The 25,987-nt window shown below is 41.5% G+C and overlaps 1 protein-coding gene across 1 annotated transcript in view; it reads left to right on the forward strand.

Moving 5' to 3' along the window:
- The window catches only part of asic2 (acid-sensing (proton-gated) ion channel 2), a 212,067-nt gene that overhangs the window by 51,445 nt on the left and 134,635 nt on the right, over positions 1 to 25,987 (forward strand). The gene's annotated exons all lie outside the window — the stretch shown is intronic.

Genomic DNA, 25,987 nt, shown 5'->3' on the forward strand with positions numbered 1-25,987 from the left:
GTGAAGTGAATGATTTCTTGAGAACAGATCACAACTACAATCCCTTCGGAGGATACTTTATGTTGATAATTATTTTGATGTGTGCAGGTCTTTATTAATTACAATTAATAATTTCATTCTCCTTTGTTGTTGTATATTTTTTATTTCCAAATACTTCTAGAAATACCACTACAAATGGAGATCTAAAGTTGAATAAATCAGACTCTGATGGCACAGCCATGGTTTTATGTCTTTTTTGTTTTCATTCATTAGGTACTCGTCTCCCAAAAATATTTCCCAGGAGGTTCATCGCTGAACAAAGGTTGAGAACCACTGTACTAGACAGATGTGTGAAGCTACATTGCAAAAGCTGAATACATTTTTCATCATAAGGTTTGAATGTCGCCTAATAGCACAGCTTGATGATTCACCATGAAACAACTTATAATTAAAATTCTAATGAATAAATGATACTATAATTCATACAATTAATTTGTCGAAATTCGGTGTTTGACTTTGGCAGACTCAAAAAACAGATGTATCCTTTTGTGTTGGAGTGTCCTTATTGCAACTCCCTGAAAGTATCACCTCTGTAGACAAATATTATCACCCCCTGCCAATGTGTCCATTTGAATTGCAGCGCACATGTTGACTATATAGAAGATATCTATGAAAGGCACAGCTAGTCGGCCATTCGGCGTGTGTGTGTGTGTGTGTGCTTTAGCCTTGGAAGTAATAACTTGAAGGGAAGTACTTATTTCTATTTCAGTGGCCAAAAGGGAAATAAAAGAGAATCCATGCATTCGGCCTATTGAATTGAATTGTAGTTGGGCTGCTTTATACAGTAGCTGCAGTGCGGCAGTGGAAACCAACACACGGTGGGTTTCCATCCACCTATTTTTATTGACATTTTCAAGTATTGCCAAAAAGAAAATGAATTGAAACGCCCAAAATTCAAAAAAGGCCCAAATTTGCAAAAACTTTTTTACGCTTGGATGAGGTGTTTTTTTTAAGCGTATCGAAACAAGGAAAACGCGTATTTTGGCGATGGAAACAGGTTTTGCGAATAAGCGACTACAAGACCGGATATACGTCGCACGTTTTGACCGATACCACGTCACACGCGCGCGTTTGTAGTCACAATAAATGTCGGATGACAAAGTAAGATATGTTTGGCAAGACAAAGAAGCACAATTCTTTCTATATTTAATTAAAGAAAAAAAACATGAATGCAATTTTAGATGGCTTGATTAAAATCAGCTCTCAATGTAACGACACACTTCACTTATATGCGGGAGGGAAGCCAGCAAGACAAACTACTTCCGTTCCGTCCGTCATTCCCACCTGGAACTCCCCATTGTCCCAAAGTTCCGTCACTTCAACGTCATCTCGCGGCGCATATACGCAAAAGAAGAGCGGATGGAAACGGGCAAAAGTTGCATATCCGTTTTGCGCATTTTCACAAAATTCGCATACAAATTTCTAAACATTTGTCAGGAAACCTGACAGACTATTTTCACCTTTTTAGCAACCATATGTTATATGTTTATACCGTCTCTACCTTTCCTTGTATATTTGCACTCATAATGTCCATCTTGGCCTCCATGTTCGTGTTTCCCAAATACAAAATGGAGCTTGTGGAGTTTTGAAAGGGATCATTGACATTGCCAGGGAGGCCTGGCAGCTTCTGGTGTAAATGATGCGTGGCCACGTCGGCTACACTAACGAGCCTTATGCTCAGAAAGGACCGGCCGACAGGTGTTGCTTGTGCGGCGTGTCATCCATACGCACCTGACCGCACTTCCTCTTCATACTTGCGGACCACCATCTTGCTATCAGGCGAGAGAAGGCTTGGAACCTTCTTGTCAAGAAGTACGGCTTAGCAAGTCACTATATAATTATAAGCTTCTACCGGTTTGCTGTCATGTGTGTAAGGTACAGGAGATTTATATATATATGCGAAATTTGCCGTAGTATCGGAAGGACTGCAATGTCGACAACCGCCAGTAGAGGGGGAAAGTTTAATACCTGAATTTCACTTGCCTCACCCCCTTGAAAGACTGGTTGCCACATGATCTCAGGGCGTCTAAACTTACAAAACAAATTTGATGTGACACATGTAATGATAATTGTCATCCGAAGGCTCACATCTCTAACCGAGGCTAAGCGTTTACTCTAGTTTGAATCCCACTTTGTAAGGCAGGTGTGAGAGTGACAGTGTCTCTAATTCCTTTCAAACTGCCTTTCAGCCAAATTGCTGCATCAGCAAATCTTCAACCCTCCCTCATTCCATTCCTCAACATGAGACGACTCTGGAAATTACTTTTTCAATGGCCAGTATGAAAAGGTCTTGTCTGAATCTCTTAATGTCTGTTCTTTTCATGCCGGCAAAAAAAAGAGAAGAAATTCCAAGCAGACCAAAATATAGCACTTAACACCGCATATACCAACACTTCTGTCCAATCCGGCTTTGACTCTTGCTGTTTTTTTTGCTGCTGGCTCGTATCAGTCAGAAGGTATCCGACCAGATGAATCAACCCACCTTTATTACGGCGATAAAATCACACACACGTAAATCCTCCGTCTGATCAAGCAGCCGCCTGGACAGATGGCGGATAACTGCCGATAAAAAAGATGTTTTGATTCCAGAGCTTTATCTTAATCTCCTGCTCTGCTTAGGTTCATCTTTAGACATCGTCTTGATGTTTTCTGTTTTAAAGACATGGACACTTTTTTTCAGTCGCCCATTCTTGTCATACCTTGCTTGCTGCAGCATTTACGTCAACCTTTGGATGCTTTCATCACGATGGAACACACACGTACACACAGGCAGGCAGTGAAATGACATTAAAGAGGACACTGGATGCATTTGTGGGAGCTCAGCTTTTCTTCTTTGAGCCAGACAGACAGACTGCGGGGGTGGGTGATGATTTGTTTTGGTCGAAAAAGGCCACGTTGATGCTCTCGCTCAAAAGCTAAAAGTTAGTCGAGCTTGAGCTGTAAACAGAAGCCCCAAGCCAGCAAAGTGATGGTGCCACATTTAAGCAAACTGACCTTTCTGGGCTCATTCTTTACCTGCAAAATGGACGCCTTCCTTCAAATTGAAAATATATGGCAGTTAGCGGGGGTCTTCACACAGTATACACTCGTTGATGCAGTCAGACACCTGAATCCAAATGTCCTTTGGCATACGAGCAGGGTTGGGAGGGTTACTTTTAAAATATATTCCGTAACAGTTACAAGTTACCTGCTAAAAAATGTAGTAACGTAATCCAAGTACCACAATTTTAAAGTAATGTAACTGGATTATTTTGGATTACTTTTGGATTACTCCAATACAGAGTATGCTCATGAAGACAAAGTAAAAATAAATATCACCACAATATATATTCTATACAATGTACCCCTGCTATTTGCGGGTAACAGGGACCCGGGCAGTCTACAAATAGCAAAAATCCTTGTGCAATTAAAAAACATGTAGGCGATAGATAGATAGATAGATAGATAGATAGATAGATAGATAGATGGATAGTCATCCAATGAGGAACTGCAAAATGAACCTTTATCACCGTCACAAGTTTAGCCATTTACATGTTGTGTATGATGTTTAAATAATGAATTGGTGGGAGGAAGATTTGTTTGGAAGGTGTAACTCACATTATGGTTGTAGGCTAGCGGGCTAGCTAGCAAGAAGCTACAGCGCGTAGCATGCTGCTGGACTCTCAGTTCAAACTTTGCTCCTTCAGCAAGCCGAGTAAGTTCCAAACAGTGAATACCGGTCGCCATTTCCTCTTCCTGTCCGTAAAGCTTTTTCAAACTGCCCGCGTGTGGAGGACACATCTAGTCAGTTCGTCCCCACCTCCGCAAAATGTAGGCTACAGCTCCAGTAGCAACAAACCCTCTCTCTCTCTCTCTCTCTCTCTCACACACACACACACACACACACACACATACACATCCTCTCTCTCTCACACTCTCTCTCATCGTAGATATTGTAATCCCTCGAAGTAATCCCCATTTTTAATAAATGTACCTGTAATCTGATTACATGTTTTTTTCCTGTATCTGTAATGGAATGCAGTTGGAAAAAAATGTAATCCGATTACGTAACGGCAGTACATGTATTCCATTATTCCCCAAGCCTGCATACGTGTGACCCGACTCCTAAGTTTTTTTGAGATCCAAGCAGTCATTCACCCCAAGTATTTATTTCTTTGTTTTTTTTTTAGTTTGACATGCACACGCTCGCGCTGTGGTGGCTGTGAACTCATTTCAACTCACTTAGCAATAATCAGTAGTTTGGCAAATATTACAATTGATGAAAAAAGAGGCTTTAAGTTGTTTAAAATCACTCCCAGTTGAAGTTTACTGACAAACTAAGCCTAAAACAAAGATAATTACTTGTATATTTAAAACAACCACATAGCTTTGCCTTGGGAAAGTCCGCTCAGCTTCATGCTAACAAAATATGCAAAATACTATTGACATGCTAACGGTTAGCATCAATATTTGTGGTTTTAGAAGGAACCGATATTTGAACACAAATGGTGGAGCAACTTATGTAGACGGATAATATAACACTCAAAGCCGTATATTTATCCTGTAGTCACTTAGAGTAGTATGAAGTACCATTCTTATTGGTTTGTAGGCATGACTTCATTAAAGTGTCTCCCTACGCCAATGCAGGCACACTAGAAGGAGCAGTAGTTAATTGGATTTCCACATCGAATAATGACGCACAAACTGTTTATTTTTTATGTTCTATTCACAGTGTCTCACAAAAGTGAGTACACATCTCACATTGGTGCTGATATTACATTAAATCTTTTCATGGCACAACACTGAAGAAATGACACTTTGACAGAATGAAAATTTGTTGCTGTACAACTTGTATAACAGTAAATTTATTGTTCCCATAAAATGACTCAAAATACAGACATTAATGGCTAAGCCCCTGACAACACAAGTAAGTATGCCTCTAAGTGAAAATGTCCAAATTGAGCACAGTTTGTTATTTTCCAACATTTTCCCTTACAGAAGCAAATGTTGTCATTGGATCCGGACAGCAGTGAATGTTTATAATCCAAATATAGTTGATCTTCAGTTCCAGGATCTCCTTCTTTAACGAATCTATGTTTCCTTTTAATTTATTGTTGCTCACTATGTCGTCATTTCTACTGATGACACGCCACACACATCATTGACAATTGAACCATTGTCACTTTGTGCTATTGTGAGTGGGACGAAATTAAAATCAAATATGAGCACTCCCCCACCCCACAATGCATATTTGGAGTGAACAATTAGTTCTCAGTGAGGGCCAAATTTAGAAATTGAGTCCCCCCCCCCCCCCATTGGACAAATATTGTTTTATGTTTATTGTTTTATGTTATTGTTGCTGACATTATTAGAAGAAAACAAGTGCAATATCAATTTACTTTTGAATGACCCATTTGAATATCGTCACCCTCCGAAAATAATGGCCTGTTATTTTTTTCAGAAAACAGGAAAAACTGAAACAACTATTGATTATACTATATGTACTCATTTTTTCAGGGATAGAATTGAATGATGTGTTTAACTAATGATGTAGCCAATTTTAGCAGAAGTGGCCAGCATCCCAAAGGAGACTTTTAAGGCGCTCGCAAAATTAAATAAAGATGAAAAAACCCCAAAATGCAATAAATTATCTGTTTTTGAAAATATCCTCACTCACAGGTTAAATGTCAATAATATTAAAGCTAAAATAGTCTCTAAGGTGCAGTGAAACCGTCCTAATAATCATTATAATGTCCTGCATCTGCTCTTTTCTGCATTGATGATAATTCCTATGCTTATTTTGCAGGAAATGTCTTTTTTGGTGCCCGCCTAAGTTGTTTCACTCTATATGGATGGATGATGGAGGGTAGTTGATGTTTGGGTGTATAATAGGTTATTAACTAAAGATGATGTCAATTGTGCGGCAAAATGGATTCTAAATGTCCCACTTTGCTTTTCCTTCACTTTAGATTTGTCTGTGCCATTTTTTAACATCCACACACGATGTTCTTTGATCCCATCACGTATTGGATAGGACTCTGTCTTGCCAGCTGAAAGATTATAGGGAGGATAAGAGGGGGAAACAATGTTGTTATTCCTGCCAGTCACACTAAAGGACAAGCAACTCACCTAAGAGGCTTGTTATTATGTCAGCTCAAGATGCGTCGTGCATATACTGGCTGTTATTATCAGCTTTAGTGCTGCATTTGATTAATTGTGGTCGGGTTTATTAAATTGTGCACGTGGACATTTTCTCTGCAAGTCTCAAAAATTAACTTTCAAGGCCTGAGTTACTTTAGCAAAAGTCAAGTTGAGCCCCCACTAAAAAAATTAAACAAGTTATTGCTTGGCTTAAACAAGTCCATAAGACATGCAATCATGTTCAGTCACAAAAACTATTTTGCACATTAGCCCCTTTGCCATCAGTATCTATAATTCCACTAGTTATTTGTACATAGTTTTTTTTTAAATGGCACACTACCAAATATGCCAAAAAACAAAAAACATACTTGACATGAAGTTAATTTTTGACCAGTTATCGATGAGCTTAAAGGTGACGATAATGAAGCTTTTTTTTTTGTTTTTTGTTGGTTTTATGGCAAGCAAATTGATGCTGTATTTGTTTTGTCTCTTATATTTGACTTGCAAACCTTGAGTACCCGGTAATCTCCGTAGCTCCCTTAATGTTTGCTCCATGCGGTTGCATCCGCACTCCACGTCAAAACCTACTGGTGCATAGCTTGCAAACAAATGGCACATATTGAAAATGCAGATTTGTCAGGCCATGCAGTTCAAGCCCAAGTCCTCGGTGACTTAAGTCTGACTCAAGTCAAGTCATCGGACTTGAATCTCCCACCTGCTAGTTTAGGAATTCCATCATAGTAATTGGACACTGACTGTTACCTCTTGACATGCACTGTCATCTAACCATCCGATTTTTGATATATCGCTTGCTGTTTATGTTTATGGTGACCTGTGACATTTGGTCTCAGAAGACATCTCCATCCGAAACAGTTTGTTGGCACGGGTAGGGCAGAACATCCTCTTTGCAACTTAGAGCGTGCCTCTGGGATGACATCTAGAACCACTTCTTTTTAAATTTGATATGACAGCGGTGTTTCTCCTCTTTTTAACAAAATATACATAAAACAGTACACACTTTTCAGTTTAATAACAATGTGTTCGCCTCCATGCAAAATTAGGTTTGTTGATTTGTGGTCACAGAGAACATCATTTCCATTTGTGAAATACTTGCTGGTGAGGTAGTCTCAAGCACAGGTGTCAAACTCAAGTCTAACCCAAGCAGGGTCGCTACAATTTTTCTCCCCTTGACTTCTGTTCATACTTAATTATTTGTCATAAAAATTATAATAATTAAGCAATTAAGCAACATGGTTATTCGGGGGCCACATTTAACATAGGTAAGGGGCAATACTGCCATATTCTGTAACCACACACACACACACACACACACACACGCACACACACACACACACGCACACACTGCAAACAGTACGGCTGAGATTCTGGCTAGCAATACACTTTTGGCAGAATATTGAAAATATAAGCTGTTGTTATTAAAACTGTTCCATCAATTCAGTAAAGGCAAACATTTTTTTCTCCCCATAACAATAATTGTAATTATGACTAATGAATAGGCTGTAGTGATTATTTGGGTTGCCGTATGGCGAACGAGAAATTTAGACGGTACTGAGGGGAGTTGTAATTTCCTCAGCAACCTCTGGGGGCACCATTTCGACTTTGCTTGTTTGTAGGAGCAAAATAAACAATAAAAATCCTATTATCAAGTATTCATAATCTGAAGTTGCTACTTTAGTTAATCATGGAGTTCTTTGCTTTAATAAGATAATTAATAATCCACTCAGTTAACACAAATGATTCGTCAGAAATGGAATTTCTAGACAACAAATGTATTTAGGACACGCTGGAGAGACTATGTCTCTCGGCTGTCCTGGGAACGCTTTGGGGTCCCGTCGGAGGAGCTGGCTGAAGTGGCTGGAAGTCTGGGCTTCCCTGCTAAAGCTGCTGCCCCCGCGACCCGACCCCGGATAAGCGGAAGAAGACGGACGGACGGACGGACAAATTTATTTAGTAAACAAACATCATATATATATATATATATATCATCACAGCCTAACTTATTAATGTTAGGAATAAAAAATATGAATCAAAGATAAAAAGAAAACATGCAACCTAACGAACTAAGATAAAAAGGATGGAAGTGTTTTGACCTGTCCATCCTTTTATATTTGAATCAAAGTGTCGTGCCAGTGGTATGGTCAGATTGCAACTGCCTTCATTGCAATCTTACGGACTGGTTGAGGTGCACGGGAGAGAGAGGGACTCGGCGAGCGTCGATCCTCAGTTGAAGAACAACTCCGTTGGAGGCGATCTGGGCCGTCGGCGTGGAGGCCGCGGCAGGTTCTTGGCTGGCACAAGTCCCGGTTAGTGGTGAAATGCTTTCGCGGTTGAGAGGCCGCAGTCAGTTGGTTTGGGTGCTGCGGGGCTTCTCGGGCGCGCGGCTAGATCAGAAATGGGTGGCTGGCGCGCAGCGGCACGGTGCCTAACAGCAGCCGTGGACGGCGGGACGCTGCGTGATTCAGAGAGCGGAAGGGAGGTGGGTCGGCTCTCGGCAGGAACAGACACGCGCGTTTTGGGACGCGCTGTGTGGTTCCGAGTCCTTGCAAGATGGGCGCTTTGGGGCGCGCGGTGTGGCTCAAGTCCAGGGCCCAAAGAAGGAAGCCACGTGGTCGCTCTCAGCGTGTTTGGCGACCACGTCTCTGGTGATGGTCAGGAGAGGAGAAGAGAGAAGAAGAGGCGAAAGTTCCTTCACGCGCTGGCTTTTAAACTTGTTTCCCAGGGGGTCGGAGTAGAAGTCCCGCCTCTTCCGTGCGCTTGAAGCAGACTTGGTCGACTGAGACCAAGCTTTTGTTATAGCATTTGATAATTTAATAATTGACAAGCCAGATGCTTCATTTATCATTCTGAACACATTTCAAACATTACCGGGATCATAAAGTTATTGAATCCGCTAAGCTTACTAATTAGCTACACTTAAATGGCTGCAGAAGTTACACACATCAATCATTTAAGATAGACATACAGGTTGTGTACAAGGATAAACAACAGAAGTCACTTGATGTCAGTCAAGTACATAGAGCCGTTTATGTCTCGAATTATGTAGGCTTCAGATTCATTACTAGCGGCAGGATTCTTGAGAATAATACCGATAGTGGCCGCTGGAGGGCACTGTTGTACCGTATAACTTCCAAAAACATATGTTGATTCCTGTGGATAGATCAGACCATAAAAGTGGTCAAGGAACTGATAAGCAGTCTTATCGCTAGTCTACTTGCTAAACTGGCTTTTAGATCTCAGTAGGTATGTGTTTCCTGTGGGTTGTTCATTCCCATCCATCCATCCATCCATCCATCCATTTTCTTGGCCACTTTTTCCTCACAAGGGTCACGGGGGTGCTGGAGCCTATCCCAGCTGGCTTCGGGCAGTAGGCGGGGTACACCCTGAACTGGTTGCCAGCCAATCGCAGGGCACACAGAGACAAACAACCATACTCACAATCACACCTAGGGACAATTGTGTTCAATTAACCTGCCATGCATGTCTTTGGAATGTGGGAGGAAACCAGAGTACCCGGTGAAAACCCACGCAAGCACGGGGAGATCATGCAAACTCCACCCAGGTAGGCCAAAGCCCGGACTCGATCTCACGTCCTAAGCACTGGGAGGCGGACGTGCTAACCAGTCAGCCACCGAAGCTTTTTGTTCAAACATCCATTTTAAAAAACTGTTGATGAAGGCTGAAATTGGAGTAGACATGAAATGAGGCAGCTTTGAGTTCCGTATTTAAAAAAAAAAAGTTTATTCGCCAATCTTCAATTTGTCGAGGTTCTGCTGCAACAAAGCTGAGACAAAGCTCCACCACAGCGGGGACTTCGCCACACACTCTTCTCCAGCTTTAATTGCTTTTTTTGCGGCCGCAGTTGCCGGATAATTGCCCCCTCCCGTCGGCCACGTGTGGTTTTCACGCCTTTGGTGGACATTTGACAGTCTGCGTGTTGCAACGCGACTCTGGCAGAAAGGTCAATGTGTTTGTAGTCCATGAATTTAACCGCTAACGCCTCGTTGCGGCACACGTATGACAAGAGCGTGGAATAGACGAGTCCTCCGGGGTGCATCTCGGCAAAATTATTCACAAGCAAGCAGCATCACAAATGCCTTTCATGCTGCCGGTAAAATCAGACATTTTTTGTCTTTTTTTTAGCCACAGACACAAGTGGTTTTCTTTGACTGCTGATTTTATTGCTTCTTGCCAAACAATAAATCCACCATGGAAACTGGAGCAAAACACACATACAGACATAACGATTAGCATAAAGAAAATAAAGGCAACTTGGATTTAACTGACACAAAACTATTGACGGACACAAAATAAACTAACCTCGTTGGCTGTGTACAATGTCCAAAAAGTGAACTAGGCTTGTTATCTTTCTCCTGTATTTTTTCTTAACATTGTGTCTGTCTTAGGCCCTGTCCCAATACTCGCACTTCCGCCCTTGTGCGAGTGTGTAGGGTGTCCCAGTTCTTTCGAAGTGTAGCGTCACTACGCTACGCCACGCCCTCTTTGCGCCCTTATCCTATACTTTAGCTGAGCCTGCATTGACACGGGCTCAGCCAAAGTGTATTACCCACAATTCATTGCGCAGTTGACCAAAATAGCGGGAAAATGGTGATGTTCGATACTTTCACGACCATAAGGTATTAAAAGGCGCAGTCTCAGTTACGAGGGCTATTTCTGTATTTAACACATACATAAGGTGCACCACACGATTGGGCGCAAACATGGTAAAACATACGCTAGCTTAAAACATCTGGTAGCATGCTTTCACGCTAAAACGTACTCGCATGCATGCTAGCGTATGTTTTTGAAAAGGCAGCGGAGCAAAAGTCGTACTTTATTGAAGTATTTAACAATGTACTCACGTTATTTTTTTATCAATCCTCATCCACAAATCACTCAAAGTCCTCATCTTCTGTATCTGAAACAAACAGCTGGGCAAGTTCTCCATCAAACACGCAAGGTTCCCTCTCTTTATTGTATTATTGTCAGTCAGTCTCATTACCGTGCGGCTCCTCAGAAATGAAGCCGGCTTTTGCGAGAGCTCGAACATTAGTGCAAGCAGAATCCATTCACAAATTGTGGCGTAACTCGCTCTTAAAAAAGCAAAACCACCAAGACGTCCATCTGTATCTTAATACAGGAAATGCGGTCCTGGTTGAGAACTGGCAGGCATGATGAGAACCTGAAAAACTCAACTGAAAGATGACATCATCTGCCTAATGGCTGCGTATTGATTCCTCTTTTGGTAGCCTGGAGGTTTTTAAATTGTCTGATTTATTAGTTTTATATGTTTGTAATTGCTAGCACCTTGCGTACGACTGTATACTTCAATTTCGTTGTACTTTATGCAATGATCATAAAGTCATTCTATTCTGGTAGACTGCAGCATGCTCCATCCTTTTTTTCTGCCTCTTCTCGTTGTGGCAGCTGGTCCACAACAGCTGTCAATCATTGTTAAAGTGTGGCGTTTGCCATTACTCAAAGTGGCAGACGTGCTTTGTATCCTGCCAAAATGGCTTCGCTAACGGCCTTTTTGGGACGTCAACGTCTGGATCTTTATGATACCTTTATGATACCTTTTCACTCTACCTTCCTTCCCTTTTCCTTTACTCACTGATATACACACCTCCACCCAGCCACAGCGCCCTCTCTGGTGTGGGTGGCGACAAACACCGAAAAGCAAAGAAAAAAGTGCACAAAATGACAATGTGGCAGTTATAAGGGGTGTGACGTCAAGTACAGATTGCATAACAGTTCTTCATGGAAAACTCTCATCCATTTCACACCGCCTGTAAAAAGTTGTAAAAATACTTTTTTCTGTGTTTTATTAAAGATAGTATGAGCGTCTTAATAGTGGTAGTACATCTTTCTGTAAGGATATTTGACAATGCCAGAGCAGACTAATTTCTGGTTCAATGAAGACCCTATACCAATTTTGACCCTACCAAAACAAAAGCCATCATTTTCCCACCTTTTTACTTTTTGAATATTTTTGATAAGACCTCGTCGCAGCTTTCGACACATGTAGAGGCATTGACAGTTGAAGTCAGTATTTTTTCCCTCGAGAGATAGGTGCGTCGGCAGGTCTTATCAAACCTGTGCCGTGCTCTGCAGGTTCCAACCCCTTCCTCCCCCCCGCGCAGCCAGGCTGTCGCCCTCAATGTGTGTGACGTTAATGTGATCCAGCAGGGCCGCCAACACGGGGGGACCGCTGAGGACGACGGTGGGATAAGCTGTCGCGCCGCGCTTCTAAGAAGGAGATATTGCGGCATTTCGGAAACCAAGGTGGACGGACCGCTTATGACAGCAGTGTTCAGATGATATTTATTATTTGAGTTTTCACACAAAACTAAAGTACTTATGGCTATATTCTCTGACAACTGGCTCCAACACAGCGTAAAACCTGCAGAAATTAAATCATGTTTTTTCTTGGAAAATCCTCAAAACCATCATCCAACTTTGCTTTCTGCCCACATCAGATGCCGTAGGTGAAAAAACTTTGGCCATTTACAAGAGTCACCTGCCTCTCTTGTATAGCTAATTCTGATTGCGGATGTTTTGAACAAATTCCCTTAAAGAGGTCTGTCAAAAGTACAAGCCCTGGAAATGGCCCCGAAAATAACTATGTCTGACTAAAAAGTCTGATTACCTGTTTCATTTCATTTGTGGGGCCTTAAACTTTTTCATGCGTCCTGGCATTATAGACATATCGGCATATCACACATTTTTTGGAAGAAAAAAAAACCATCTAAAATTGCCTCCCTGTATTGTCCAAGGGTCAATAAAGATTAAAAGCCGGACTTCTAACATGTGGCTTAGTTGCATTCTAACTCCTTATTACTTAACTTGTTTATGTTCTTCTCAGCACTTGTTTAATGATGAAAAGTAATTACATGTTCTGCGCTCATATCCTGCAGTTTGTCCTAATGGTTGTACGTCTGTTAGCCACATTAGCCCGCTAGAATTGGCCATAAGCTGTCCGCTGCACTTAATTATATGCACACAAAAGGGCATGCCATCACTTAACATTGTAACGAATTTTGCTACTTTGGGAGGGTGTGGAATTTATGTTAAAGTGTACGTGGGCTCATAATGTCACTAAATATATATTTTTACGGCCAGTAGATGGTGTCATTGCACTCTCTTCCTTATTTCTTCTCTGTCTTTTCTTAAGATCCTCCATGTTGAGTGAATGGCAGTATTTTAGAGCAGCATTTTTGTAGTGAGGATAAGCAGTTTGGAAAATGTATGTCTAGATGGATAGGCAAGGCAGTGAAGGGCATCACAGCTACCTTTTTAGCCTCAATTTTCTCACAACTGGCCACGTTAAACCAAAATGGCTGACTTCCTGGTCACTTTTCTGTGCATTCTGTCATAGTAGAAGTGTCCGGTGGTGGCGGATGGGGAACCTAAGCAGGCACTACTGAGGCAATCCTCCTGTAAAAGTAAAAAAAACAAACAATACATCAATACGATACAGGGCACACACAATAAAATCTCAAGGACCCACACCTGAAATTAAACAGGAAGTCAGACATTTTGGTTTCAAGCAGGCGTTTGTGAGCGAATTTCTCCAGTTATTGTGCTGAATGTTATATGTCTGATTTTTACTGAATGTAGGCTTAAAACAAGTATTTGGACTCTGACACCTGCAAATAATGAAGAAACTCATTTTTTTTGTCAGATACTGTACACGTTTACATGAAATATGACCTCTGTATTTGACCGAGCCCACGCACAGTAGTGGCACCCACTGGTGCAGGGTGCTGCTGGAAACCCGAGGGGCATTTTGGGCTGTCAACTGTGTGTCTTGAACCGGGTCCTGCTGGTGACGATCTTAACCACGTTGTCCACAAGACCAGTTCCACTGATTGACACGAAATTGGGTGAACGTGTCCATTATTTATAACAGGACACAAAAAAGTCTGAAGGACACATGCTTAAAATTGAACAGCAAGTCGGCCATTTTGGGCGAATAACCTTATTATTGCCCCTGGAAAAGTTTGAAAAATATATCTCCAGACACCATTCTTACACATCGACAAGAAATTAGGTGAAAATGTCAATCAAGATGAAGCACATGAAAAAATCTCAAGAATCCTTGCATGAAATTGAACAAGAAGTTAGCCGTTAGATTTTGAAATAGATATTTTGGGCAAATTCCAGGTTTCACATTTTAACAAACTCTTACAAGGAATTTGCTCAATTGGATGCAGCTGTCATAAGCAGTTATGTGACAAATAATGGCCATGCTTTTTTCTTTTGACTTGAAGCTTTAGGCCGTCCACACGAAAGCCAGTTTTAATGTATCCTCACAAGTTTCTTACCGTTTAGGCCAATTCTTCCACACGATGACGCGGTTTCGTAGCTTGAAACCGATCACTTTTGAAACCGATCACTTTTGAAACCGGGCTCCAGAGTGGAAAGATTTCAAAACGCGGCCTGTATGCATTCGTCTGGAAAACATATTTTTGTTGTTGTTGTTGTTGTTGTTGTTGTTGTTGTTGTTGTTGTTGTTGCACTGGTCTCCCAAGCAGGAAGTGAACTCACGCCAACCTGTACCGAAGGCAAGTGACGGTAACCACTCCACCACTCGGAGCCCCCTTGCGGACAACATATGCAGGATACTCCAGCTCGATGACGACGCGTTGTCGCAGATTGATGACGTATGCGCCAATTCTCGCGTGACTGCGCGCGGACCGTCAGTCTGTCAACAACAATGGCGGCTAGCCGTGTCATAGTCGTTTTGCGCAGCCTCCTTAGCTTGCTTATGCTTTTGCAGCAAAATATTTAGCTTCTTTAATCCCACGTTCAACAAGCGGTGTTGTACTTGAATCACCCGCCATTGTTATTTCTCCTGTGTTCGTCTTTTTCGTGTTGTTTTGATACATGCAAAGCCATGTTTGTTCTGTAGAATGCAATTTAGAAAAAAAAGTGTTCGTCTTCTTCGCTGATTCTTCTTCTACGCTTTCCGTTAACTCCCTGCGGCTGAGATTTGTTTGAGGAACGATGCCGGCTTTGAATCCGTCTGGGCCTTAGATGACTAATATTAATTGTGATCCACCAGTACCGAGACGCACCAAGAAATGTATACAAAAATGCACCCACTATTTTTAGACACTCTGCATAAATGTCATTACAGCCTACACCTCGGCGTCCAACCTGCGTCTGAGCATTGTTTCCCGTTCATGTTGACATTTTCCCACACTTACCTGCTTGTTCTCACAGTTCTGTCATCTACACTACGCACAACCCCACTGAGGCTTTTAGCGTTGGGTGCGTCATGTAAAATGTATGAATGTTCGCCATTACAGTAATAACACTGGAAAGGAGCCACCGCTCCCCATCGTGTCCACATTTTGCCGGCATAAAGGTTCCCACGTGGGATGCTGGGGACATTTTGAGATAATTTGGATGAAGAACAGACCACCTGAAGCGAGTTGGAAATATAGATCTAAAAACATACTCTAAACTTCCATCCATCCATTTTCTTGGCCGCTTTTCCTCACTAGGGTCGCGGGGGTGCTGGAGCCTATCCCAGCTGGCTTCGGGCAGTAGGCGGGGTACACCCTGAACTGGTTGCCAGCCAATTGCAGGGCACACAGAGACGAACAACCACACTCACATTCACACCTAGGGACAATTTGGAGTTTTCAATTAACCTGCCATGCATGTTTTTTGGAATGTGGGAGGAAACCGGAGTACCCGGTGAAAACCCACGCAAGCACGGGGAGAACATGCAAACTCCACCCAGGAAGGCCGAAGCCCGGACTCGATCTCACGTCCTCTGCACTGGGAGGCGGACGTGCTAACCAGTCAGCCACCGTGCTGCCTACTCTAAACTTAAAAACTCAATTTAATATGAGCTAACATGATCTAAACACAATAAAAGCAGAAACATGAGTGCATTTGCCATGCATTGTTAGATTCTGGGGATTGAGGGCGTTTTTACTAAAAATGCTTTTATTTGACCTTTTTAGTGTGTGAAATGTAAAAATGAAAAAAATATGCTGCACACTCCCTTGAACAGGCTGCGCCTCCTCTCCGCTTTTAACTCCCTTACAAAAAGCCACTTTAAAGACTTTATGTTTGACAGTGCTAACATGATCAAACCAAATGTCAAATAATTGAAAAGAATGGCTACCACATCACCTCCTGACAGAGGTGGGCCCCCTCTCGCCTTCACTCACTTTAAAAGCTAAAGCTGAAGTTTCATCATGATAACATGATCAAAACGTGACAGAATAATACAAAAATGAGCCAACGCAACACACCACGACAGACGTGGCAGACTCTCTCTCTCCTGCACACACCTTAACAAGTAATTTAAAGGTATCATATTTGATCATGCTAACGTGATCAAAACATGTGACAATCTCATTTAAAAAAAATTGTGGCAGATACTCCCGCAGGGAATCCTGATGTGGATTTTCATCAGGCACAATTGCGGCTGCCGTCATAGCTTGTTAGCTTGTAAATAAATGCTGAGCACAAGGTAATTAAAAAAAAAAATTCTTACACCTCTGCCTCAAAAGACAATCTCAGAATGCAAAGTGACCTACTTTGTTTGCTTTTTGCATAATGTTAGACAAAAAGTGGCGTCTGTTCCATTAGCATTGGCATCTTGGGTTGCAAATAAGTCTTTAAAATGCCATGGGTGTCCTGACATATTTTCCCCCACACTGTGCTGGTTCAGTCTGTCAAATATACAGTGACGGTACAGGGTAACCAAGATTATTATTATTATTTTTAAATCAACAAGACTCTCCAAAACTCACTTAGCAAAGCCTCCTGAAAAGTTAGGAAAATGTAACCCTGAACAGCAGTTTCACCGATTGACATGAAATCATGTGGGCATGTCTATCAAGACAAGACGCAAAAAAACGTCTCAAGGACCCATGCTTAAAATGGAATAGAAAGTTGTCCTTTTTGCTTTGAAGCAGCTGTACTAAGCGGATTCCAGTGCTCGTACTTTGGCACATGGAAATATTAGTTAAATGAGAGGAAATGTAACTGAAAAGAAAAGTTTGAGGATGTAGTACATAATTATATTTTTATTTCCAACGACCAAACATGGTAGTAAAGAAATACTGTACCCAAGTGTTTCATCCCTACTTGTAGAGTGTAGGATGTTCATTTTCTTCCTAAACTAAGCAAAATGTGACCATTATTCTGTCGAATTACATCCACAATGCCTCAAAACAAACACAAGGCGTGGCCCTGCATTAAAAACTTTCTTTTATGCGGCCCAATGTGTGGCCTGATGCGTCCAAAACCAAGCTTAGAAAAAGACAAATAGTTACATAAGGAGCGAGGCAGAACCAATCACATTATGGGGATTATGGCATTAAGCCGGCAAAGCGGAGAAGAAATAAAGCCCGTAGTAGTGTCATGTAGCATTCTGGATTTTTGCTGGTTTCCCTTTAAATATGGAGCTGGGTTTATGACGGAATACTTTTCATGATAATTTCATTACCTGCTTAATGAGTGCACTAGACAATCTCACATAGACTGATTATCGATTGGACTGTTGAAATATTTTTTTTTAATAGAGGATAACAAAGAAAGGATGGTGGCCATAAAAGAACAAAGACCATGATTGCATTATAAAATGCACTTTTTTCCCTCACCCACGTAGGATAATTGGACATAAATTGTACTTACTGTATGTTGAATTTATTATTTTAGTCGAGGACACAAGGGTGGTCCTAAATGGACAAACAAACCTAAACTAAATATATACTTTTTTTTTTTTTTTTTTTTTTACAACTTACTTCGAGTCATTGTATGCAGAAAATGTACTTTGTAATGGAGGACACCATGCAAAGTACGGTGGCCCAAAAGGGGCAACAAAAGAAAACCCTTTCATTGTAAAAACTGTAATGAAAAATTAGTGAGTTCTCATGAATACGATTATCACATGGATATGTCAGTCGACTTGTCATGGCGTCCACGTTTTAAATTAAAGACTGTGACTTAAAGACTTACTTACTAAAGTTGTCATGAATCACACTGACTTGGTCAAGTAGCGTTAGTCGTGAATAACTCGTCATTTTGACGACTACTTTTACATGGATGGACATGGGCAAATACATTGTATGGTGGCCCAAAAGGGACGAACACATGTTGTATGCATTCTAAAAGCTTTGAGCAGTTAGAAATTTGTAACGAAAAAGTCCTATCGACATGGCCAGTGAAGTTTGTTGTGAGTAATGTGTCACTTTGTCCAATTCAAATGTATGGACAAAAGGGAATGTACATTTAAAAAACAACAACAACAAAAAACATGGCGTTTACGTTACAGAATCTTTGATGAGTTGGTGAATTGCCTTGAGTGACTCACATTGAGACGTTCCGTCCAGTTAGTTTTGAGTACTAATGTGTCATGTTGACAGCTCGACTATTCCGTTGACAACCAAACTCCTCTCCGCCTTTATCTCTGCCTTCGTTTTCCCGCTTGGCTTCCATCTAGTAAACAACCTTCCCTCCCTCCCATCACATTCTCCCGCTCCTCCTCTTCCTCTCAATTGCATTTTGAGTGCAATCTGCACCGCATTCCCGACGGTGCAGCGCTCTGTGATTCATTACTTAGCAGCCATGCCATGCGAGAAGCGAAATTCTGTATTTTCACTATCTAGGGGCTGCAGCCGTCTCATCAATGCAGCGGTGGCATAGTACTATCCGCGTGGTGGTCCGCGGGGGGCAGATTTAAGACTTGCTAGGCTCGGCAGTCACATGCGGTGATGTAGCACTTTGCAAGTCAGCAACATCCTCAGCTCACCACTGTGACGAAATGCCGTCACCTCCCCGGGGGGAAATCACTTCACTGAACATGGAGACACTGACACTGACTGCATCCAGGATTTCAGACTTTCAAAAGGGCTCGCTTGGAATTTCGGGGTGCCTTAAAACTCACCAATTGCATTTTAAGGAGCCTTAATGTAATCACGCAGAAAATGTGTTACTTGGAAAAAAATTGCCATTCACACCAGTTTCACCAATAGAGATCCGGACGTCACATGATATTTCTCTGAACACGCCCCCCTGTGGCAGGAAAGTAGCGGCGCAGCGTTAATGGACTACAATGGCGTGGAGGGTTAAAACTAGCGTTTATCCGTCAACTTTCCACCCAAGAGCATTGTGTCACGGTTGGGTAGTGTTTGTTGAACCCCAAAAGAAAAACGCTACTAGTCTAGTTACCAGTGGTGTCCACAACACCAAGAAAGATTGCCGCGAGAAAGGTAGCAGTATCAAAACGTCAGGTATGGTGAGTAGCGTCACGGAGCAATAAGCCGACACTCCTCTCTGTTGCTGCCAGGCTTTTATTTTGACATGATGACCTAATGGGCAGCAGGTGTGTTGGCAGGATCCGCCCTCCAGCTGTTTCCCCAGCAACTGCAAGGGAGAAATCAGAAAGAGCTGAAAATCAAAACATAACACATTGACAGTCACTTTGATGAAAAGGACATGATATACATGCGCGAGGTGGACATGTTGCATTGCCGATGAAGTGTCAGGCGATACTACTTTGTGGAATTACCTCCTCTCTTACACTGGTGAGTGCTTTCAAATCTGTTTTTACAAAGGCTTTACAAGTGTGTACAATCCGTATTTATTTATATTATTTGTGTGGTCAAAATGCTGTCGAAGTTAGCAGTTTTACGCAAGTCTTGCAGTGTTATTTAGGTATGTTAGCAACTTAGCAGATGCTAATTAGGCTGTGGCCACGGTCACTTATGCCGTAAAAAGTCTTCTTTATGGTGTTGGTCAGTTATTAAATTTAACTGTGTAATATCTATTAAACCGGAGCAGCACAAACAAACAAACAGATTATTTCGCCCCACATTTTGTGTGTGATAACACAACAGTTACCATCTGCTGATTTAGCCACCATGTACAAAGTGCTCCATTGGCTACGCATTGATGTCTCTTTTATTAGCCTGGGCAACGCTCAAACCTTTTTGCCTCTACTCATTGTGGTCCACAACAGCTGTTAATCATTGTTAAAGTGTGTCATTTGCCGTTTACTCAAAGTGGCAGACGCATTTTCTATGCTGCCAAAATGGCTGCGCTAACGCCCATTTTGGGACGCGTGACATCAACATCAGGATCTATCTAATCTGTTACGACAAGAGGTACAAAAATTCAAATGGCAATTCTTTAAATTGAACAGGAAGAGAAAATATTTTGGTTTCAAAAAGCCATTTGGGGTGATTTCCCCTCATTAGTCTCCTATGGAAAAGCCCCATATGTATGTCACCACGTGACACGAAATTGGGTGGACATAGGTCATAACGTTGGACAAATGTGTCAAGAACTCATGCCGGGAATTTAACAAGAAGTCTACCACTTTGGTTTGAGTAAGCAATTTCGGAAAAATTCCTGCCCCATTCCTGCTGTTAAGCGCTTACATTTTTTAAACAAATTAATTGCATGACTTTCCGTAATGAATGGCCATCAATCAAATTTTTTTCTACTTCTGCTTCTCTATATTCTACAAAGCTTGTAAAAGATGTTTACTTTTGGAATTCATGTAAAAATCATCAAATAGAAAGTATATTTTGAATCAAAGACTCTTGTAATAGCTTTCGTTTGTCCTTGAATAGAATTCTTCTCTTGCGAAATACAACTGTTGAACAAAATGATCAAAACAGACAGATTTACAGGCATCTTTTTTCCCCTCATAGAAACAGTTCTCAAAACTTGCTTCCAGGTTTAGTTGTGCCCACAAGCAGCACATTCCAGCATGGTGCAGTTTATCGGTCGCAACAGGAAGTAGATAAAACTTGAGTTACATTAGGTTAACGCTTTCATTTTGACAGCCCTAAAAAAAATAAGACACTAGTTTCACTAATAGACGCAAAATTGTGTGGACAAGTCTGTCATAACAGGACACATGAAAACCTCCCAAAAACATATGTGTCATGTTTGCTTTCTGTTTTTCCTTGTGTGTCCCCCCTTGGTCTTGTTAAGTGTAATCCTGCCCTTCCTCGTGTCAACCAATCAGTGCCCTCAGCCACTCGTGTCTTGCTTGCCCCAGGTGTGTCTTGTGTCATTAGTATGTGTGTGTGTTTAGTCTCCTGTCTCCCCTCTGTCTGCGTCGATTCAGTGTCGTTTTCCTTCCGTCATGCTGCCAGTTTTTTGCCTTGTCCTCCCCACGTTTTGTTTCACTTGCTATTTGGAGCTTGCTTTTGTCTTAATATAATAATAATAATAATTAAATAATTAAATTCCTCTTTTTTTTTTTTAACATCACCTCTGCCTCCTTGCCCTGCTTCCCTGCGTTTGGGTCCGCAACCACCATTACCCCCTGACACTATGCCTGAAATTGAAGAGGAAGTTGGCTAATTTTATAATAACATTGGATTTAGGGCCGCCACGCCCTATACGCAGCGTACGCATCGTCCGTGTGGGGCCCCATTTTCCTGTGGGCACGGCGCACGCATGCACTTGACATGTCGCATCCGTGAGCACCCGTGCCAGGAGGGAGTATCACTTGTCGCGCATGCATTGGATGCAACATTACTACGTTTGTTTTTATTTAAAGGCATGAAGAACCCATGTATTGTGATTGTCAGTTACATAAACAAGGTTTTGGAGGAAAAAAAAAGGGTTTACATTCTACGATCCAGAGACGCGTGGAGAGAAGCAAAAAAAAAAAAAAAAAAAGCACGGCATTCACGTTCGGCAGTAAACTCTTGTCGCGTTCAATGACCACTCACACAGTTGGATATTTCAAACATACATAGAAAAAACTCATTCGATGTATCAAAAAAAAAGAAATAAATAGTACGTGAGCACATTGCAGGGGGTACTTTGGATCATTTTATAATTTATTTCCCAGATTAGAAATCTATGCCATGTGGCTGGTCTGATTTTGGTGCGTCTATGACAACCTAAATTTCTCATAAAGCATACACATCAGTTTCAAAATATCCCACACTCTATCGATTACTTTCCAAAGGGCAAAAGAAATAGGACTCCGTGCTACGTATAAGAATTGTGATATCACAATGACATGGAGTTGGGAGCATCAGCGAGAGATCAGATGCGATGGAAATGTGCGTGACATCAGCCAATCAGAGCAGGTTTTCCTTCTCTTCTGCGGTTTGCAAGTTGAAGACAAAAACAGAAAGTAAAAGAAACAAGTAAACAATGACTGAACGCGCAGCTAAACAAGCCATGACTTGGCGTCATCTTCCCAAGATGAAGCAGTTTTGACAAGATCGTTCTTCCCCGTCGTTTTTTTTAATGGTATAAGTAAATGAAGACGTTGTGCAAGGTAAGTACTCAAAAACAGTTAACACAACAATCTTGTTAAATCATTAGAACAAGCTAGTGGAGCAACATGTGGAAAGCATGCACAGGCTGCCGACGTAACATTAGCAATTTAGCCGCTGCCAAGTAGCCATGCAGCCACCAGATCAAAGCAGCAATTAATCATGTCATCTTTTGATCACCCCAACCCGTGTGAATTGCGAATGATTGCTGGTCTGGGAAAACTTGTTTGAAGCAGTCCGTGGCGTAACAAAAGGTTGGGGTTGGGTCTTTAAGTCATGCAAACTATTATCGTTGCATGAAAAATGCCCCCCACCTTGTGAAAAAAAAAAAATAAATCGGGGGCACCATCACACTTTTAATCTTAAGGCACCCAAAGGGGTAGCGGCGGCACTGATTAGACTGTTGATTATCTGCGTTTCACATGACGTGTACATACCTCCTCTACCATTGAGGTTCAACTTCCCACATCCTGCCCAAACGGGATCTGTCAACGCAGACAATCAAGGGAAGACGGAATCTGCCGCCGCTCCTCGACGATGTGATTGATGTCTCTGTCTCGCTTCAGAGACTTGCTTCCTTGGATGCCAAGATGAGCATCCGGCGAGACGGAAGAAAGCCGCGATGAAGCTCAAACAGTACATCTGCCCTTTCGGAAAATCCTTATTTTTATCTGAGTCGCCAAAGGTCAGGGCTGAAAGTGGGTCAACGCAGCGCAAAGCTCTCCTGTAAGCAACGTGGAGCACTTTTCAGCAAATAAAGCCAGGCCTCATCATTTATTGAGATGGAGCTCTTCCACGCCCTCTCGCAGACAACCGAGGGTTTTGCCGCAGTCGGGCAACCTTCGTCATAGATCCTGAAGCAATCTCGTTTTGAGCTACAGATGAAACGCTACAAAAATGTCATATAAATGCTAACAAAATCAGATACCCCTGTGCACTTGTGCACTTGTGCACTTGTTGCACATCAGACGTGAATTAAATTGATCAAAATATACATTCTCGTTTTATGCCGATATGACATAAAAGTTTTTGAGGTTTGCGAACGTCATGCAACAAGTTAGTTATTAGCTGCTAGCTAAACTCGCAGATGCTCAATACAGCACTAACGATAATTGAACTTGGACCATCTGGAATTTTAGTTTGCTGTAGCAACTCAGTATGTCGCAACTGGATTACCTGGAAGTGATAACTGAAATCAAAACTTGGGCCTTCGAAAAGATGTTCTGGCATTCATAAGGCATCCGCCGCCTTTGATCCTGAAACGATCTTGCCAGCTAGCACCAATTTAGCACTGTTTTATGTTTGTTCTTTGAACTATCAGAGCAGGTGCCAGACTAGCACTACCCGCCAACATTTAGCCCCCATTTCATAACAAGAAACCAGCCAACGGTGACGTACGGTCATAATATTTGAGCAGTACCCAATTGGCGCTGGCACCAGCTTGAGGTGAAAGGTGTATTTTTGTGGCATGAAGCGTGTGAAAACGCATGAGCTAATGTAGACTCTTTGAGGTTGAGATTCACTGGGGTTATTGACTCAGCGGCTGCTTCACGCCTGCACGGGTGATGGATGTTTCCCATTAAGGTGCACAGGCAATTAGAAAAAAAGACGGAAATCTCATTTGTAATCACTCGCTGCCACGCCGCCGGTAAGAGAAGCAAACGCTGCTCCTGATGGAATTCTATTTGTTGTTAATCGCTTTTTGATCATGTCTGCTTTTACAATATTTATGACAACAATAAGTGAAAAACAAAGTGCCGTTTTAATCCGTCAGCCGGCGTCAGATGCTTTTATGCCTTTTGTTTCTGTTTGGTAAGGTTAAAATAACCAAATAACTGAAACAATAAGCTACCACCAGTAATATTGCATTAAAATAATGTATTAATTTATTTTTCATATAATATATTAAAATATGTATAAAAATATTATGAATATATTATTTGTACATAATTTGAGATTTTCCAAAAGGTCAATTCCTTTATTTTGGTTGTATACTGAAAACATTTGGCTTTCAGATCAAAAGACGAATATGAAAAAAAGGTTCACAATTCTAGCTTTTATTTCATGGTATTGACATCTACATGTCTTACTTACAAGTGAATAATATTTATTATTTGGTGGCATAAGCCTTAGACTAGGTACCGGTAATTGACTTGGCCAGTCTAAGACCTTTCACATTTTCCCCTGATGAAGTGCTTTGTTGTGTTGGCAGTTGTGTTTTGGGTCCTTGACTTGTTGCAAACTGATGCTTCTCCCCATTAGTGTGGATGCATTTTTCTGTGAATTGCCAGACGAAAGGGTTTTGGCTGACCTATTCGATGTTTGTTGCTCAGTTCACCAGTAGTTTATTTGTGACGACATTCCAAATTGTTGTATTGGCTATGCCAAAGGTTTGCGCAGTAGCTCTGATCGATTTTTCCTCTTCTCTCAGCTTCACAATGGTTTGCTTTACTCCACCAAACAGCTCTCTGGTATAGTATGTATACTCTGTTCCGGATGTATATGTACAGGTAGTCTTCAAATTACGAACACAATGGGTTCCGAGAGGCTGTTTGTAAGTCAAATTGTTTGTCGAGAAATATTCAATTTTGTTTTAAAATATAATTTTATTCAATTAAAATAAAAAAAAGTGAAACAAATTAAATGCCATGAATCTATATTCAATATATGTATAGTCATATACTGTATATACATAAATTACATTTAAAAAAAATACAAAATAAATTAAACGTGGCTTAATATCATTGCATTCTGTTGGCGTGCAACAGAGTCAGCTTCCTTTACCAGCCATGATCTTAATTTAAAAAAATAATTAAATGAAGATAATGGAGAGCGAGGACATTGGCGTACAATTCTTAAAAGTGAATTACTTGTTTACAGTTGTTGAACTGTCAACCCAGACAGCATTTAGCAGTTAACACAACCACAGGTCACCAGATAGACTGGTGATGTAAAAACTTTTTTTTTCTGCCAGAGGAGGAGGAGCCCCTCTTTTTCTCCGCTCGAGGCAACACAGGTGTGGAGGCGCACACGGTGCGATATTTCAAAATTGGTCAGAGCGTAGTGACTTTATCAGCCATGCCAACTAAAGTTTGCTTGCAAAAAAGTTTAATTGCATGGAAACAAATGATTACTACTGTGAGTGAGTGAGTTAGAATGTGAAAGAGAGAGTGAGCGAGATTATTTAGGGAGGGCTTAAGTACATTTTAGGTAGGCTTCCCAGTCAGCAAATTTGGTGTGGCACACAACCCACTTGCACTTGGCCCACATACCTAAATGAATTACGGTCCTTTAGTGGGCCACATCTGGCATGGAGATGCCAGAACATCCAAGCAAAATTGTATAACCATAGCTAGCCCTATGTTGGGCCACATCCGGCATCCCGAATGTGGGCCTTTCTATAACCATAGCTGGCCCTACACTGGGCCAGACATATGGTTTCTGATTTCACATTTAAATAATAATAAAAAACTCCACAACAATTTCAGCATAATTAAAATATGTTTATTTTATCAATAGGACATATTTTC

The sequence above is a fragment of the Vanacampus margaritifer genome, chromosome 2, assembly GCF_051991255.1.
Source record: "Vanacampus margaritifer isolate UIUO_Vmar chromosome 2, RoL_Vmar_1.0, whole genome shotgun sequence".
Lineage (NCBI taxonomy): Eukaryota > Metazoa > Chordata > Actinopteri > Syngnathiformes > Syngnathidae > Vanacampus > Vanacampus margaritifer.